The sequence below is a fragment of the Oryctolagus cuniculus genome, chromosome 21, assembly GCF_051225735.1.
Source record: "Oryctolagus cuniculus isolate XC-2025 breed Fujian yellow rabbit chromosome 21, ASM5122573v1, whole genome shotgun sequence".
In the NCBI taxonomy this organism is placed as follows: domain Eukaryota; kingdom Metazoa; phylum Chordata; class Mammalia; order Lagomorpha; family Leporidae; genus Oryctolagus; species Oryctolagus cuniculus.
Genome location: NC_142887.1, coordinates 41426629 through 41437407, shown reverse-complemented (window position 1 = coordinate 41437407; position 10779 = coordinate 41426629).

Here is a 10779-nt window from a genome sequence, read left to right as displayed (position 1 = left end):
GAGGTGACAGATATTAATTGCCTCCAAACTGAGTTTCACTGTGATTTTCAGGTGAATTCAGTGAGAATTCCACAGGCAGTCAGCTGGAGGGGTGGATGAATCCGGGAAAGCCGGTTTCCTTGCGACTAAATCTAGCCCAATATCATTATGGATTCTTGCATGTCCTTGTCTATTTTCTCATTTTTCTTATTTATCATGGTTTGTAATGAATTTTCTGATGTGAGCTTTGGTTTTGAGGCTGCAATATGGAGTTCAGGGATCCTGAGGAATGGTCTTTTTTAATCAGGGCACAGCTGTTGCCTTGCTCCAATTCTGGCTTGCTGTCATTGGTTTGGGTGCCTCAGCCAATTTGTCGTTTCCTCAGTGGCAATTTCCTAAATGTTTACTGGTTCTGAGTTGGTTTTGCCTTCTTCCTTAACAAATTTTGTATTCTGAAGAAATATAAACAAGAGTTTAGACAGAGTAGCCATTATGAAATTAAAAGCACAACAAATAGGCGTTTGAAGCTTAGAAATATACAGGTAACACGACTAAGGTGAGTTTTTGTGTTTTGGAAAATAAAATGGAACACTTTGGCTGAGGTGACAGATATTAATAGTCTCCAAACTGAGTTTCACTGCGATTTTCAGGTTAATTCATTCAGAAGTCCACAGGCAGTCAGCTGGAAGGGTGGATGGATCTGGGAACAGCCGGTTTCGTTGTGACTGAATCAAGCCCAATATCATTATGGATTCTTGCATTTCCTTGGCTATTTTCTCATTTTTCTTTTTATCATGGTTTGTAATGAATTTTCTGATGTGAGCTTTGCTTTTGAGGCTGGCATATTGGGTTCAGGGCACAAGAGGAAGGTTCTTTTTCAATCAGGGCACAGCTATTGGTTTGCTACAATTCTGTCTTGCTTTAAAGGTTTTGGGTGCCTCAGTGTTGTTGTTTTTTGTTCCACATTTTCTGAATGTTTTCTGGGTCTGAGTTGGTTTTGCCTTCTTCCTTCCCAAATTTTCTGACGCAATACAAACAAGAGTTTGGACAGAGTAGCCATTATGAAATTAAAAACAGAACATTACGCATTTGAAGCTTAGAAATCGATAGGTAACACGACCAAGGTGAGTTTTTGTGTTTTAGAAAGTGTCATGGAACACTTCTGCTGAGGGGACAATTTCTAATTCCCTCCAAAGTGAGTTTCACTGCGATTTCCAGGTTAATTCAGTCAGAATACACATTCACTCAGCTGGGAGGTGTGGAAGAATCTGGAAACAGCAGTTTACATGGGAATAAATGAAGCCCAATATCACTAAGAACTCCTGAATTTCTTTGGCTTTTTTCTCATTTTTCTTATTTATCATGGTTTGTAATGAATTTTCTGATGTGAGCTTTGGTTTTGAGGCTGGCATATTGAGTTCAGGGCACAAGAGGAAGGTTCTTTTTCAATCAGGGCACAGCTGTTGGCTTGCTCCAATTCTGGCTTGCTGTCCTTGTTTTGGGTGCCTCAGCTGACTTTTGGTTTCTTGAGCGGCAATTTCCTAAATGTTTTCTTGGTCGGAGTTGGTTTTGCCTTCTTCCTTCCCAAATTTTGTATTCTGACGCAATATAAACTAGAGTTTGGACAGAGTAGCCATTATGAAATAAAAAACACAACACATAGGCGTTTGAAGCTTAGAAATCTACAGGTAACACGACCAAGGTGAGTTTTTGTGTTTTGGAAAATAAAATGGAACACTTTGGCTGAGGTGACAGATATTAATTGCCTCCAAACTGAGTTTCACTGTGATTTTCAGGTTAATTCAGTGAGAATTGCACAGGCAGTCACCTGGAGGGGTGGATGAATCCAGGACTAGCCGGATTTCTTACGACTAAATCAAGCCCAATATCATTATGGATTCTTGCATTTCTTTGGCTTTTTTCTCTTTTTTCTTATTTATCATGGTTGGTAATGAATTTTTGATGTGAGCTTTGGATTTGAGGCTGCAATAAGAACTTCCGGGCACAAGAGAAATGTTCTTTTTCAATCAGGGCACAGCTGTTGGCTTGCTCTAATTGTGGCTTGCTGTCATTGTTTTGGGTGCCTCAGCAAATTTGAGGTTTCTTGAGTGGCAATTTCCTAAATGTTTTCTGGGTCTGACACGGTTTTTTCTTCTTATTCCCAAATTTTTTATTCTGACTCAATACAAACAAGAGTTTGGACAGAGTAGCCATTATGAAATAAAAAACACAACAAATAGGCGTTTGAAGCTTAGAAATCTACAGGTAACACGACCAAGGTGAGTTTTTGTGTTTTGGAAAATAAAATGGAACACTTTGGCTCAGGTGACATATATTAATTGCCTCCAAACTGAGTTTCCCTGTGATTTTCAGGTTAATTCAGTGAGAATTGCACAGGCAGTCACCTCGAGGGGTGGAAGAATCCAGGAATAGCCGGATTCCTTACGACTAAATCAATTCCAATATCATTATGGATTCTTGCATTTCTTTGGCTTTTTTCTCATTTTTGTTATGTATGATGGTTTGTAATGAATTTTCTGATGTGCGCTTTGTTTTTGAGGTTGGCATATTGAGTTCAGGGCACAAGAGGATGGTTCTTTTTCAATCAGGGCACAGCTGTTGGCTTGCTCCAATTCTGGCTTGCTGTCCTTGTTTTGGGTGCCTCAGCTGACTTTTGGTTTCTTGAGCGGCAATTTCCTAAATGTTTTCTTGGTCGGAGTTGGTTTTGCCTTCTTCCTTCCCAAATTTTGTATTCTGACGCAATATAAACTAGAGTTTGGACAGAGTAGCCATTATGAAATAAAAAACACAACACATAGGCGTTTGAAGCTTAGAAATCTACAGGTAACACGACCAAGGTGAGTTTTTGTGTTTTGGAAAATAAAATGGAACACTTTGGCTGAGGTGACAGATATTAATTGCCTCCAAACTGAGTTTCACTGTGATTTTCAGGTTAATTCAGTGAGAATTGCACAGGCAGTCACCTGGAGGGGTGGATGAATCCAGGACTAGCCGGATTTCTTACGACTAAATCAAGCCCAATATCATTATGGATTCTTGCATTTCTTTGGCTTTTTTCTCTTTTTTCTTATTTATCATGGTTGGTAATGAATTTTTGATGTGAGCTTTGGATTTGAGGCTGCAATAAGAACTTCCGGGCACAAGAGAAATGTTCTTTTTCAATCAGGGCACAGCTGTTGGCTTGCTCTAATTGTGGCTTGCTGTCATTGTTTTGGGTGCCTCAGCAAATTTGAGGTTTCTTGAGTGGCAATTTCCTAAATGTTTTCTGGGTCTGACACGGTTTTTTCTTCTTATTCCCAAATTTTTTATTCTGACTCAATACAAACAAGAGTTTGGACAGAGTAGCCATTATGAAATAAAAAACACAACAAATAGGCGTTTGAAGCTTAGAAATCTACAGGTAACACGACCAAGGTGAGTTTTTGTGTTTTGGAAAATAAAATGGAACACTTTGGCTCAGGTGACATATATTAATTGCCTCCAAACTGAGTTTCCCTGTGATTTTCAGGTTAATTCAGTGAGAATTGCACAGGCAGTCACCTCGAGGGGTGGACGAATCCAGGAATAGCCGGATTCCTTACGACTAAATCAATTCCAATATCATTATGGATTCTTGCATTTCTTTGGCTTTTTTCTCATTTTTGTTATGTATGATGGTTTGTAATGAATTTTCTGATGTGCGCTTTGTTTTTGAGGTTGGCATATTGAGTTCAGGGCACAAGAGGATGGTTCTTTTTCAATCAGGGCACAGCTGTTGTCTTGCTGCAATTCTGGCTTGCTGTCATTGTTTTGGGTGCTTCAGCCGATTTGTGGTTACTTGAGTGGTAATTTACTAAATGCTTTCTGGGTCTGAGTTGGTTTTGCCTTGTTATTCCCAAATTTTGTATTCTGATGCAATACAAGCAAGATTTTGGACAGAGTAGCCATTATGAAAAAACAGAAAATACGGCAAATTGCCCTTTCAGGATTCAAAAGCTACAGGGAACAAGACCAAGATGAGTTTCTGTGTTTTGGATAATGACTTGGAACACTTCTGCTGAGGGGACAGATTCTAATTACCTTCCAATTGAGTGTGAGTGCGATTTTGAGGTGAATTCCATCAGAATTCCAAAGTCAGTCTGTGGAAGGGGTTGATGAATCTGGAAACAGCCAGTTTCCTTGTGTCTAAATCCAGCCAAATATCACAAAGGACTCTTGCATTTATTTGACTTTTTCACATTTCCCTTATTATCAAGGTTTGTAATGAATATTCTGATGTGAGCTTTGGTTTTGAGACGGCAATATGGAGTTCAGGGCACCGGAAGAATGGTCTTTTTAAAACAGGGCACAGCTGTTAGCTTGCTCCAATTCTGGGTTGCTGTCATTGGTTTTGGGGTTTCAGCTGACTTTTGGTTTCTTGAGCGGCAATTTTCTAAATTTTTTCTGGGTCTGAGTTAGTTTTGCCTTATTCCTTCCCAAATTTTGTATTCTGACACAATGCAACAAATAGACATTTACAGATTATAAATCTGCTGGTAACACGCCAATATGATTTTTTTTGTTTTGGAAAATAAAATGGAACACTTTGGCTGAGGTGACAGATATTAATTGCCTCCAAACTGAGTTTCACTGCGATTTTCTGATAAATTCAGTCGGAATTCCACAGGCAGTCAGCTGGAGCTGTGGATGAATCTGGGAACAGCCGATTTCCTTGCGACTAAATCAAGCCCAATATCATTATGGATTCTTGCATTTCTTTGGCTTTTTTCTCATCTTTCTTATTTATCATGGTTTGTAATGAATTTTCTGGTGTGAGCTTTGGTTTTGAGGCTGGCATATTGAGTTCAGGGCACAAGTGGAAGGTTCTTTTTCAATCAGGTCACAGCTGTTGGCCTGCTCCAATTCTGGCTTGCTGTCATTGTTTGGGTGCCTCAGGAGATTTGTGGTTTCTTGAGTGCCAATTTCCTAAATGTTTTCTGGGTCTGAGTCGGTTTTGCCTTCTTATTCCCAAATTTTGTATTCTGATGCAATACAAGCAAGATTTTGGAAAGAGTAGCCATTATGAAAGAAAATAAAAAACACATCAAATTGCCCTTTCAGAATGAGAAATGTAGGCAATATGAACAAGATGTGTTTCTGTGTTTTGGAAAATGACATGGAACCCTTTTGCTGAGGGGACAGATTCTAATTCCCTCCAAATTTGGTTTCTTGTGTGGCATTTTCCTGAAAGTTTTCTGGGTCTGTGTTGGTTTTGCCATTTTCCTTCCCAAATTTTGTATTCTGCCGCAGTAGAAACAAGAGTTTGGACAGAGTAGCCATTTTGTAATGAAAAACACAACAAATAGGCATTTGTAGCTTAGAAATCTACAGGTAACACGACCAAGGTGAGCTTTTGTGTTTTGGAAAATAAAATGGAACACTTTGGCTGAGGTGACAGATATTAATTGCCTCCAAACAGAGTTTCACTGCGATTTTCAGGTTAATTCAGTCAGAATTCCACAGGCAGTCAGATGGAGGGGTGGATGAATCCGGGAACAGCCAGTTTCCTTGCAACTGAATCAAGCCCAATATCATTATGGATTCTTGCTTTTCTTTGGTTTTTTTCTCATTTTTGTTATTTATCATGATTTGTAATGAATTTTCTGATGTGAGCTTTGGTTTTGAGGCTGCAATATGGAGTTCAGGCCACCGGGGGAATGGTCTTTTCCAAACAGGGCACAGCTGTTGGCCTGCTCCAATTCTGGCTTGCTGTCATTGTTTTGGGTGCCTCAGCTGAATTTGGATTTTTGAATGGCAATTTCCTAAAAGTTTTCTGGGTCTGAGTTGGTTTTGCCTTCTTCCTTTTCAAATTTTGTATTCTGACGCAATACAAACAAGAGTTTGGACAGAGTAGCCATTATGAAATAAAAAACACATCAAATAGGTGTTTTAAGCTACAGGTAACACGACCAAGGTGAGATTTTGTGTTTTGAAAAAATAAAATGGAACACTTAGGCTGTGGTGACAGATATTAACTGCCTTCGTTCAGGTTAATTCAGTCAGAATTCCACAGGCTGTCAGCTGGAGGGGTGGATGAATCTGGGAACAGCCGGTTTCCTTGCAACAGTATCAAGGCCAATATCATTCTGGATTCTTGCATTTCTTTGACTTATTTTCTCATTTTTCTTATTTATCATGATTTGTAATGAATTTTCTGATGTGAGCTTTGGTTTTGAGGCTGGCATATTGAGTTCAGGGCACAAGAGGAAGGTTCTTTTTCAATCAGGGCACAGCTGTTGGCTTGCTCCAATTCTGGCTTGCTGTCATTGTTTTGGGTGCCTCAGCCGATTTGTGGTTTCTTGAGTGGCAATTTCCTAAATGTTTTCTGGGTCTGAGTTGGTTTTCCTTCTTCCTTCCCAAATTTTGTATTCTGACACAATACAAACAAGAGTTTGGACAGAGTAGCCATTAGGAAATAAAAAACACAACAAATAGGCTTTTGAAGATACAGGTAACACGACCAAGGTGAGATTTTGTGTTTTGGAAAATAAAATGGAACACTTTGGCTGTGGTGACAGATATTAACTACCTCCGTTCAGGTTAATTCAGTCAGAATTCCACAGGCAGTCAGCTGGATGGATGGATGAATCCGGGAACAGCCGGTTTCCTTGCAACTAACTCCAGCCCAATATCATTCTTGATTCTTGCATTTCTTTGGCTTTTTTCTCATTTTTCTTATTTATCATGGTTTGTAATGAATTTTCTGATGTGATCTTTGGTTTTGAGGCTGCAGTATGGAGTTCAGGGCACCGGAGGAATGGTCTTTTTCAATCAGGGCACAGCTGTTGGCCTGCTCCAATTCTGGCTTGCTGTCATTGTTTTGGGTGCCTCCGCCGATTTGAGGTTTCTTGAGTGGCAATTTCCTAAACATTTTCTGAGTCTCAGTTGTTTTTGTCCTCTTCCTTCCCAAATTTTGTATTCTGACGTAATACAAGCAAGATTTTGGACAGAATAGACATTATGGAATAAAAAACACATCAAATAGGCTTTTGAAAGCTACAGGTAACACGACCAAGGTGAGATTTTGTGTTTTGGAAAAAGACATGGAACACTTTTGCTGAGGTGACAGATATTAATTGCCTCCAAACCGAGTTTCACAGCGAATTTCATTTTAATTCAGTCAGAAACCACAGACACTCAGCTGGGAGGTATAGAAGAATCTGGAAACAGCCATTAACAAGGGAATAAATCAAGCCCAATATCACTAAGAACTCCTGCATTTCTTTGGATTTTTTCTGATTTTTCTTATTTATCATGGTTTGTAATGAATTTTCTGATCTGAGGTTTGGTTTTGAGGTTGCAATATCGAGTTCAGGACACCGGAGGAATGGTCTTTTTCAATCAGGGCACAGCTGTTGGCTTGCTCAAATTCTGTCTTCCTTTCAAGGTTTTGGCTTCCTCAGCGGCCCTTTGTTTCTTGAGCGGCAATTTCCTAAATGTTTTCTGGGTCTGAGTTGGTTTTGCCTTCTTCCTTCCCAAATGTTGTATTCTGATGCAATACAAACAAGAGTTTGGACAGAGTAGCCATTATGAAATAAAAAACACAACAAATAGGCGTTTGAAGCTTAGAAATCTACAGGTAACACAACCAAGGTGAGTTTTTGATTTTGGAAAATCAAATGGAACACTTTGGCTGAGGTGACAGATATTAATTGCCTCCAAATTGAGTTTCACTGCGATTTTCATGTTAATTCAGTCAGAATTCCACAAGCTGTCAGCTGGAGGGGTGGATGAATCCGGGAACAGCCGGTTTCCTTGCGACTAAATCCAGCCCAATATCATTATGGATTCTTGCATTTCTTTGGCTTTTTTCTCATTTTTCTTATTTATCATGGTTTGTAATGAATTTTCTGATGTGATCTTTGGTTTTGAGGCTGCAATATGGAGTTCAGGGCACCGGAGGAATGGTCTTTTTCAAACAGGTCACAGCTGTTGGCCTGCTCCAATTCTGGCTTGCTGCCATTTATTTGGGTGCCTCAGCTGACTTTCGGTTTCTTGAGTGGCAATTTCCTAAATGTTTTCTGGGTCTGAGTTGGTTTTGCCGTCTTCCTTCCCAAATTTTCTTTTCTGATGGCATACAAACAAGACTTTGGACAGAGTAGACATTATGAAATAAAAAACACATCAAATAGGCTTTTGATAGCTACAGGTAACACGACCAAGGTGAGATTTTGTGTTTTGTAAAAAGACATGGAACACTTTTGCTGAGGTGACAGATATTAATTGCCTCCAAACCGAGTTTCACAGCGAATTTCATTTTAATTCAGTCAGAAACCACAGACACTCAGCTGGGAGGTGTAGAAGAATCTGGAAACAGCCATTAACAAGGGAATAAATCAAGCCCAATATCACTAAGAACTCCTGCATTTCTTTGGATTTTTTCTGATTTTTCTTTTTTATCATGGTTTGTAATGAATTTTCTGATCTGAGGTTTGGTTTTGAGGTTGCAATATCGAGTTCAGGACACCGGAGGAATGGTCTATTTCAATCAGGGCACAGCTGTTGGCTTGCTCCAATTCTGTCTTGCTTTCAAAGATTTGGGTTCCTCAGCGGCCCTTTGTTGCTTGAGCGGCAATTTCCTAAATGTTTTCTGGGTCTGAGTTGGTTTTGCTTTCTTCCTTCCCAATATTTGTATTCTGCCCAAATACAAACAGGAGTTTGGGCAGAGTAGCCATTATGAAACAAAAAACACAACAAATAGGCGTTTGAAGCTTAGAAATCTACAGGTAACACGACCGAGGTGAGTTTTTGTGTTTTAGAAAATAAAGTGGAACACTTTAGCTGAGGTGACAGTTATTAATTGCTTCCAAACTGAGTTTCACTGTGATTTTCAGGTTAATTCAGTCAGAATTCCACTGGCAGTCAGCTGCAGGGTTGGATGAATCCGGGAACAGCCGGTTTCCTTGCGAACAAATCCAGCCCAATATCATTCTGGATTCTTGCATTTTTGGGTATTTTCTCATTTTTCTTATGTATGAAGGTTTGTAATGAATTTTCTGATGTGAGCTTTGGTTTTGAGGCTGCAATATGGAGATCAGGGCACCGGAGGAATGGTCTTTTTCAATCAGGGCACAGCTGCTGGCTTGCTCCAATTCTGGCTTGCTGTCATTGTTTTGGGTGCCTCCGCCGATTTGAGGTTTCTTGAGTGGCAATTTCCTAAACGTGTTCTGAGTCTCAGATGGTTTTGTCCTCTTACTTCCCAAATTTTGTATTGTGACGCAATACAAACAAGAGTTTGGACAGAATAGACATTATGAAATAAAAAACACATCAAATAGGCTTTTGAAAGCTGCAGGTAACACGACCAAGGTGAGATTTTGTGTTTTGGAAAAAGACATGGAACACTTTTGCTGAGGTGACAGATATTAATTGCCTCCAAACCGAGTTTCACAGCGAATTTCATTTTAATTCAGCAGAAACCACAGACACTCAGTTGGGAGGTATAGAAGAATCTGGAAACAGCCATTAACAAGGGAATAAATCAAGCCCAATATCACTAAGAACTCCTGCATTTCTTTGCATTTTTTGATTTTTCTTATTTATCATGATTTGTAATGAATTTTCTGATCTGAGGTTTGGTTTTGAGGTTGCAATATCGAGTTCAGGACACCGGAGGAATGGTCTTTTTCAATCAGGGCACAGCTGTTGGCTTGCTCCAATTCTGTCTTGCTTTCAAAGTTTTGGGTTCCTCAGCGGCCCTTTGTTCCTTGAGAGGCAATTTCCTAAATGTTTTCTGGGTCTGAGTTGGTTTTGCCTTCTTCCTTCCCAAATTTTGTAATCTGACGCAATAGAAACAAAAGTTTGGGCAGAGTAGCCATTATGAAATAAAAAACACCACAAATAGGCGTTTGAAGCTTAGAAATCTACAGGTAACACAACAAAGGTGAGTTTTTGTGTTTTGGAAAATCAAATGGAACACTGTGGCTGAGGTGACAGATATTAATTGCCTCCAAACTGAGTTTCACTGTGATTTTCAGGTTAATTCAGTCAGAATTCCACAGGCAGTCAGCTGGAGGGGTGGACGAATCCAGGAATAGCCGGATTCCTTACGACTAAATCAATTCCAATGTCATTATGGATTCTTGCATTTCTTTGGCTTTTTTCTCATTTTTCTTATTTATCATGGTTTGTAATGAATTTTCTGATGTCAGCTTTGGTTTTGAGACTGCAATATGGCGTTCAGGGCACCAGAGGTATGGTCTTTTTCAAACAGGGCACAGCTGTTGTGCTGCTCCAATTCTGGCTTGCTGTCATTGTTTTGAGTGCCTCAGCCGATTTGTGGTTTCTTGAGCGGCAATTTCCTAAAGGTTTTCTGGGTCTGAGTTGGTTTTGCCTTCTTCCTTCCCAAATTTGTATTCTGACGCAATACAAACAAGAGTTTCAGCAGAGTAGCCATTAGGAAATAAAAAACACAACAAAAAGGCGTTTGAAGCTTAGAAATCTACAGTTAACACGACCAAGGTGAAGTTTTGTGTTTTGGAAAATCAAATGGAACACTTTGGCTGAGGTGACAGATATTAATTGCCTCCAAACTGAGTTTCCCTGCGATTTTCAGGTTAATTCAGTCATAATTCCACAGGCAGTCAGCTGGAGGGGTGGATGAATCCGGGAACAGCCGGTTTCCTTGCGACTAAATCAAGCCCAATATCATTATGGATTCTTGCATTTCTTTGGCTTTTTTCTCCTTTTTCTTATTTATCATGGTTTGTAATAAATTTTCTGATGTGAGCTTTGGTTTTGAGGCTGCAGTATGGCGTTCAG